This window comes from Gekko japonicus, unplaced genomic scaffold (genome assembly GCF_001447785.1).
Source record: "Gekko japonicus isolate JY-2015 unplaced genomic scaffold, Gekko_japonicus_V1.1 scaffold6150, whole genome shotgun sequence".
Taxonomy (NCBI): Eukaryota; Metazoa; Chordata; class Lepidosauria; order Squamata; family Gekkonidae; genus Gekko; species Gekko japonicus.
In genome coordinates this window covers 9,794-18,104 of record NW_015176164.1, presented here as the reverse complement: position 1 = coordinate 18,104, position 8,311 = coordinate 9,794, and the positions used below count along the sequence as shown (strand labels likewise).

At 51.1% G+C, this 8,311-nt stretch overlaps 1 long non-coding RNA gene across 1 annotated transcript in view; it reads right to left on the bottom strand.

Annotated features, from left to right (window-relative positions):
* The window catches only part of LOC107123546, a 21,627-nt gene that overhangs the window by 4,120 nt on the left and 9,196 nt on the right, over positions 1–8,311 (bottom strand). Inside the window, exon 2 of the long non-coding RNA XR_001482953.1 lies at positions 7,773–7,874. This is a non-coding gene — a long non-coding RNA (uncharacterized LOC107123546). The remainder of the gene's footprint in view (positions 1–7,772; positions 7,875–8,311) is intronic.

The following is an 8,311-nucleotide window of genomic DNA, read 5'->3' as shown; positions in this document are numbered from 1 at the left end:
GAGGGAGGGAGGGAGGGAGGGAGGGAGGGGGAAAACAGGAGAGAAATATTTTCATAAAGAACTAAGCCCGGGAAATTCACAGGTAGCTTGAAATGCTTTCAGATTTTATATCAGCCGTAACAGCCAAGGATAGAACCTCCATGTTCAGAAGCAGTCTAAGAGAAGAAGCAGAGGCAGATCAGTCTCGAAGACCTACTATGCTTACGGACATCCCAGGGGTGTTCAAGCCAGATGGATGCTGGTTACAAAGAGAAGACTCGAACCCAGAGCTGCATTCAAAGGTTACACTGATCTGAATTGTGATTTGTCATGACGAGTATAAATACGGGTAGCCTCTGCTCCCTTATGCACTCCCCTTCCTTCTCCCACCTCACAGGGAGTGTGATTAAGAACATAAGAGAACATAAGAGATGCCAATGTTGGATCAGGCCAAAGGCCCATCCAGTCCAACACTCTGTGTCACACAGTGGCCAGAAATACCATGTGCCATCAGGAGGTCCAGCAGTGGGGCCAGGGCACTAGGAGCCCTCCCACTGTTGACCCCCCCCCCAAGCACCAAGAAGACAGAGTATCCCTTGCCCCAGAGACCCTATCTATACCTTGTGGCTAATAGCCACTGATGGACCTCTGCTCCATATGCTTATCTAATTCCCTTTTGAAGCCGTCCATGCTTGTAGCTGCCACCACCTCCTGTGGCAGTGAATTCCATGTGTTAATCACTCTTTGGGTGAAGAAGTACTTCCTTTTATCCGTTCTAACCCGACTGCTCAGCAGTTTCATGGAGTGCCCACGAGTTCTTGTATTGTGAGAAAGGGAGAAAAGGACCTTTCTCTGCCTTCTCTTTCAGACGCATAATCTTATAAACCTCGATCATGTCACCCCTCAGCCGTCGTTTCTCCAAGCTAAAGAGCCCCCAGCGCTTTAACCTTTCTTCACAGGGAGAGTGTTCCAACCCTTTTATCATTCCAGTTCCAAGCATCAGGAAGATGGGAAAGATTACTTGAACGGGGCAGAGCTAAGCACACCGGGGAGGAGTAATTGCCGACCAATGCAGTCCTAAGTCGCTTACTGCAGGAAGAATTAATTCCACCTGATACAGTACTCTGCTGCCACAAAAAGAGTTGCCGTTAATTGTCCAGACGGACATTCAACAGGTGTAGCTTTCCTACTACATGCATATCCTACAGCCCTGTAATATTGAACCATGGGAGAAAATCAGAGGTCATTTCGGGGGGGATCGTGGGGGATCGCAGTTCCCCCAGGTGAGGTACAGGGGGCGGGGCATATGACAAAGCCCCGCCCCCTGCTTCCAGCCGCCCCACTTCCAGCCCTCATTCAGCCAGGAGGAGGCAGGAGAAGAGGGAGGGTAAGTTGCTTCCTCCCTGCCTCTCCCCACCCCGACCTGCCTGGGGCCAGGGAGGGCCTTGGCGGGGCTTCCTTGCACTCCCGCCGGCCTTGCAGGTCCACCCCGGGGACCGTTGGGGCGGGGTGTGTAGCCTTATGACACACTTCCGGTGATGTCAGGGGGTGTGGCCTTATGACACACTTCCGGTGATGTCAAGGGGTGTGGCATATGCTAATGAGTTATGCTAATGAGTTCCCCAAGCTCTTTTTCTACGAAATGACCCCTGGAGAAAATGATACATTCCGAGTTGGTCTCAAACTGCAGAGTAGTGGAAAGCTCAGGGAAATGAATGGCTGAAGGAGCCTGGGACACAGCAAAGAACACAATGCAAGACCATAGGGCAGGGGTGTCAAACATGCGGCCCGGGGGCCGGATGAGGCCCCCCAGAGGGCTTTAGCATCTGCTTTGCATGCGGATGGTCCCGGGCTCAATCCCTGGGATCTCCAGCTGAAACGAGCAGGTGGCAAGCGAGATGAAAGACCTCCACCTGAGGCCCTGGAAAGCTACTGGCCGTCTGAGGAGACAATACTGACTTGGGTAGTAAAGGTAAAGGTTTCCCTTGCTCGAAAGCCAGTCGAGTCTGACTCTAGGGTTGCGGTGCTCATCTCAGTTTCAAAGCCGAAGAGCCAGCGCTGTCCGAAGACGCTTCCGTGGTCATGTGGCCGGCATGACTAAACACCAAGGCGCACGGAACGCTGTTACCTTCCCACCGAAGTGTTACCTATTTATCTACTTGGAATTTCTTGTTTTCGAACTGCTAGGTTGGCAGGAGCTGGAATTAGAGACAGGAGCTCACTCCGTCTTGCGGCACCCGGGTCTCGAACTGCTGAACTACTGACCTTCCACAGCCTGCAGTTCAGCATCTTAACCACTTGAGCCACCGCAGCTCAATATTGCCAGAGTGCTAATGTTTTCAGCATGTTTTTATTTTAAGTAAAAAAAACCTTTGTGTTTGTGTCCTTTATCAAGTTTGTATCTCCGCTACCTGGCATTACATTTTATGACACACATGGCCCAGCCCAACGAAGTCTAATTTATGTCAGATCCGGCCTTCATAACAAATGAGTTCGACACCCCTGCCGTAGGGTGTTTCATTGCTCCCTCTAAGCTGTGGAGCCTTGTGAGCAAAAATTCTACTTTGTGAGCTACTGGCATGAAAGCGAGAGATTTGGCTGCTGCATGAATTAGTCTGCTCTGGAGCCTTCCTTCCTGAGCTAAGACGAAAATGTGTGAGCCGGAGGCTAAAAAACTGTCAGCTGGCTCACACTGACTTGGCTTAGAGGGAACACTGGTGACGGTGTGTGCAAATTGAGCTCCCCTCCAAGCATTTTGGAAGCTGAATTTGTAAGAGACTTAACTGTTCAATCGAAGAACAGTTTTTAAAAATCCTGGGATATTAAAAACGCATCCATTTCAAATCGAGCTTTGCTGGTCACGGAGAACCTTTGCAAAGTGGAGAAAGGCCCAGCAAAGAAAAGGCAGACTTTTTAAAAAAAGAGCGAAGCCTCACAGGCTGCCGGTAAGACGATGGCAGCCCTGCAACATGAAACGCTTGCTCTTGCTGATAAGGTGTCCGTGGTAAACCATTTCCTCCCCTGAAAAAACTCCAGGGGCAGAAGGGAAATTCCCAGGTCCGCGTACTGCTGCGGCAGAGAGCAGTGGCAGGGTGCGGACGTCTATCAGGCCGCCGGGGCTTTTTGGAGGAAACCAGCCCTTTCAAAAAAAAAAAGTGCTTTCAGGTTTCAAATCCCATTCGCGGAAGAGACACTTCGAAGTTTGGGTGTGTGAGAGAGTATCAGCCACGCTCCTTCCTTCCAAGGAAAGTCAACACTTATGCTCACGACAGTACAATAAGAACCTTACCCATAAGTACAAGACATTTATGTCTCAAAAAAACTATTTTAAGTCACTTTTGTTAGGGTAGGGGACAAGGAAATTTTTTTTGCAGAAGAGGCTGGTGGCTGACGTGTATATAGGCAGAGTTCTGGCGGCCGACACCTTTGGGAAACGATTACTCTTAGAGTAATGGCAGTAGTTGACTTGCAGGCTTGTTCCCTCTAAGCTGAGTGAGTGTGAGCCAGCTCACAGTTTTTTAGCCTCCGGCTCACACGTTTTTGTCTCCACTCAGGAAGGGAGGGCCTCCGGAGCAACCTAACTGACGCAGCAGCCAAATCGTTCGCTCACCACTTCAATGCCGGCAGCTCACAAAGTAGAATTTGTGCTCACAGGACTCCACAGCTTAGAAGGAGCAATACAGCAACCCCTCGTGGGGTTTTTCAAGGCACCAGATGGACAGAGGTGGTTTCGCCATTGCCTGCCTCTGCGGAGCGACCCTGGCCTTCCTTGGTGGGCTCCCATCCAAGTACCAATCAGGGCCCACCCTATTTAGAGTCCAAAATCTGAAGAGACAGGGTTAGCCTGGGTTAGGCAGAGGTGGTTTGCCTTTGCCTGCCTCTGTGTATTGACCCTGGACTCCCTTGGTGGTCTCCTGTCCGATCAGGAAGCGGTGGTAGCCTGTCGCAGCCAGCACTCGTCGGCGTCCCACGCATGCACACAAACGCCTTGCTGCTGTGTTGCTTAGCGTGGTGTGATCAGCTGCCAGAAGCTTGGGCACGGAGCCTCGGGGGAAGGTGAGATCGCGCTACCACGCGTCTTTTTGCTCCAGCTCAAAAAGCCTCCTGTCCCCTGCAGCTTATCCCATTCGTGTGACCGGGGCCATAGAGACCCAAAGAGTAGGAATAGCGATAATTTCTACATAAACTCAAATTCCAGGCAAATTTAGAATGATCAAATTACTTCACTCACTCAAAGTAAGCTCCAGATCAGATATCTTTGATGTTTTTCTCAAGCACCAGGCTAAGACATTTTGTTTCTCTGCAGTAGTCATTTGAGCTACACAGCCAGGTTGTGTCTTTGGTGATGTGACAAATATGCATTGTGGCTACTTTTATGATTTCACTATCTACAAGCTAAATCTTCATGATTTCCAGAGAAGAGACACTTTTCTCCCAGGCTCGTTGTTGGATCATTAAAGTGACTACTTCTTGTTGCTCCTTTGGGCCTGCACAGTCAGATTAATCCTTTAACCAACCATATGTTAGTTTCCTTCACCTACACGTTTAGTAGCATCTATTGCAAAGTGATTGCAAGAACTAATCACAAGATTAACTAGGTTACTACTGTAAGGCACTTTGAACAACAAGAAAAGGGTGGGGTATAAATGTTTTAATAAATAAATAAATAGGTTCATGGGCAGACACTGAAAGCACACAGAGATACAAAGAAAGGGAAGTCTGTGGACTTATAAATGGGAGAGTCTGTCATTCTTTATAGTTTTTCCAGATAGTTATAGAGCAAACTTTACTTTCAGCACTAGAAACTGACCACTGGGGTGTGCATTCAAAAATTCCCAGGCCAAAAATATATGAAAATATATTTATTTATTTATATTTATATCCTGCTCGAATCCCTTGGCTAGGGGTCTCTGAGCGGCTTACAGGTTTTTTTGGTGCTAATCACCATTTTTCCCCTAACTAGGGCCACAGTGTATTCGGGGATGGGACAACCTACCGGCACCCCCCCTATGGTGGTGGTTGTTGTTGTTTCTTCATCGGCTCGGCTCGGCTCGGGTCTCTGGACTGGCGGGGTGTTCTTTTTTCCCGGCGTTCGGTGGTGGCTATCTTCCTCCTGAGGCGCGCGGCTCCGCCTGCTTCCGGCCCAGCAACGTCCCTTCCGGCTCCGCTGAGCCGGTGCTTGGCATCCACGCACGCCCCTTCTCTTAACGACAGCATTCGGTGTACTCTCTCTCGGCCACCAGGGATCGCTTGATCGCGCTCCTCCGATCGCGCCCGCCCGCCGCCGCAACGCCATGCCGCCACGCCGTCCACACCGAGTCGATGCTCGCCGCTGCCGCCATCGTCGCCGCCGCCTTTCAACCAGCCACACAGGGTGCCCCCCACCCCTCTAAGGGTGGGTACCCATTTATCTACTTGCAATTAGGTTGCTTTCGAAACTGCTAACCATAGAGTTTCCTCTGAATGCTAGAGTCCAAGCATATCAGATCCTGTTCTACATTTCTCTATGCTCACATGCCTCATTCTGGACTGAGACTGGAATAAAGACTCCCTGAATTGGGGCTGCAGCCCACACAATTTAAAACTTGTGCCCACAGCGAGAACGACTTTGCAACGTGCTTTCACAAGTGGTTTGCCTGAGACCACCTGGTAGGTTTGTGGCCACGTGGGGGTAGAACTGGGGACTTCTCAGCACAGGGTCATCCTGCGGATGCATGTGTCGCACCTTTGTATGGGTAACTGAGTGCAGGCCCGTAACCAGGATTTTGTGGCTTGGGGGCAGTGTTCCCCCTAAGCTGAGTTAGTGTGAGCTAGCTCACAGTTTTTTTAGCCCCCGGCTCACACATTTTTGTCTTAGCTCAGGGAGGATGGCTCCAGAGCAAACTAATCTATGCAGTAGCCAAATGGCTCACTCACAACTTTAGCGCCAGTAGCTCACAAAGTAGAATTTTTGCTCACAAGACTCCACAGTTTAGAGGGAGCATTGCTTGGGGGGCAAATCTTTTTCTGGCGGGGCTGGAGTTCTCCGTGCAGAAAGAAAAGCCATGTAGCCAACAGAAAGCTGTGACCAGGATAGATCCCTAAACTGCAAGCTATCAACCACTTGAGATAACAGTTCTCAGCTGCTGCAAGTTAATCACTTCTGCCAGCCTAAGCAACCGTTCTGATAACAAGCTGGCAGGTGGGGGGTGGGCTGATGACTTCTGTAGTCAAGAAAGCTGACACTGAGGCAGGAAAACTCTCTCAAAGGAGATCAGTTTCTTGACCCAGAGTTAGAGGGTATCCTAGAGGTCACCTACTCCAACCCCCTTGCTCAATGCGGGAATTAGTCAACCACGGCACCCCACTCTGCTTAAAGGAGCACACGCCTTTAAAAAAAAAACGTTTGAACGTGATTGAAAAAGCATTCAGGAGAGAAATTCTTGTGGGGTGCCTTTAAGAAAGGGGGCAGAGCCCCCCAAAGCCCCACCGTAGCTCCAGGCCTGACTGTGTGTGTGTGCATGCGTGCAAGACATGAGCCAGCTGGTATGCATTTCCTCAGTTCAAGTGCCCAAATTCTCCATTCTTCCTTGCTGGTGGTGGAAACTGCCATCAAGTTACAGCTGACTTATGGTAATCCGGTAGGGTTTTCAAGGCAAGAGAAGCTGTTTGCAGTTGCCTGCCTCTGCACAGCAACCCTGGGCTTCCTTGGTGGTCTCCCATCCGAGTACTCACCAGGGACCACCCTTCTTAGCTTCCGACAGCAGATGAGATTGGCCTAGCCTGGGCCGCCCAGGTCAGGACAGCCTTCCTTAGTCAAGGTCTATGCCAGGGGTGTCAAACATCCGGCCCGTGGGCCAGAACTGGCCCACCTGGGGCTCTCATCTGCCCCACGAGCAACTGGTTCTCAGAGTTCCCTCTAAGCTGAGTTAGTGTGAGCTAGCGCACGTGTTTTTAGCCTCCGGCTCACACGTTTTTGCCTGAGCTCGGGAAAGATGGCCCCAGAGCAAACTGATTTATGCTGTAGCCAAATCGCTCGCTCACAACTGCGATGCCGGTAGCTCCCAGAGTAGAATTCTTTGCTCACGAGACTCCACAGCTTAGAGGGAGCCTTGTGGGGTTCTGTTCTTAGCCTGTGAAGGAAAAGGGGTCACAGGAGGACAAAAAGCACCCCATGGAGGTTTTGGGAACAGGCTGTCAGGCCTTCCCCTCAGCCCTGCTGCTTCTATGGGAAACGCAGGAGGGATGAGAGCTAGGGGTGGGGGGATCTGGGAGAGCCGGGCTTATGTAGGCTCCCCTCAATACCTTTCACTGCTAGGAATCAATGGCTCAATCGGGTTTCCCCGTGTCCTTTATAAAGTTTATATCTCCGGTACCTAGCATTGCATTTTATGGCACGCATGGCCCGGCCCGATAAAGTGACATTTACGTCAGATCGGGACCTCATGGCACAATTACTTTGACACCCCTGCACTAAAGAGATACTAAATATTATGACTGTGGTTTTCATAGTCCTTGGGCACAGTACTGACTACCGCACCGGACTCGGGCCAGGAAGGCTCAAGTTCAGTCCTGGGTGAACTTGGATCGGTATCGAACTCACAGCCTGGCCTACCTTGCAGGGCTGTTGCGAGGAGAGAAGCACAGGTGGGCATGTGAGGGGCAAGCACGCTGCCTCGGGTTCTTCGGAGGAAGGACGGGGTTTAAAGCAACATCAATAATCCCCTCCTGGTAACGAACTGCCCTGCCCCACTGGACGTTTCTAAAAGCAGACGAGTCCAACCTCCCCCCCCCCCACGAGCCGATGCACCCACCTTCCGCTCCTCCTCCTGGCGCAGACGCTCCTCCTCCTTTCGCCGCTCCTCCTCCCGTTTCTGCTCCACCTTCTTTCGCTCCTCGCGTTCGGCTTCCTCGGCCTTTCAGGATTCGGGAGGGTGGAGAGAAAGGACAGAAGCCAACATTTTATTCTTCAGCAAAAAAAAAAATTTTTTAAAGAAGAAGCCAGTCACGTACACTGGCAGGTTTACTGAACCGACACTCACGGGAGATGTGATGTTACTAACTACCTTTAACTAACATTCGTGCTTGCGCGCGCACACACACTACATCATCGTCATCACCACCACCACCAGGCTGCCCTTCCCAATCCAAGATGGCAGGGAAAGAAAAAATATTCAGCTTCTACAGGCCTCCTTGGGGGAGGAGGGGGTTACGGAGGGTGGAGGGCAGGGGTCATTTCCTGCAGGAGCGCACAGGAGCGGCGCTCCGGCAGTAAAGAGCCCAGGGGGCGGGGACATGCAACAAGCCCAACCCCCGCCTCCCAGCAGCCCCAAGCAAGGGCAAGAACCAGCCA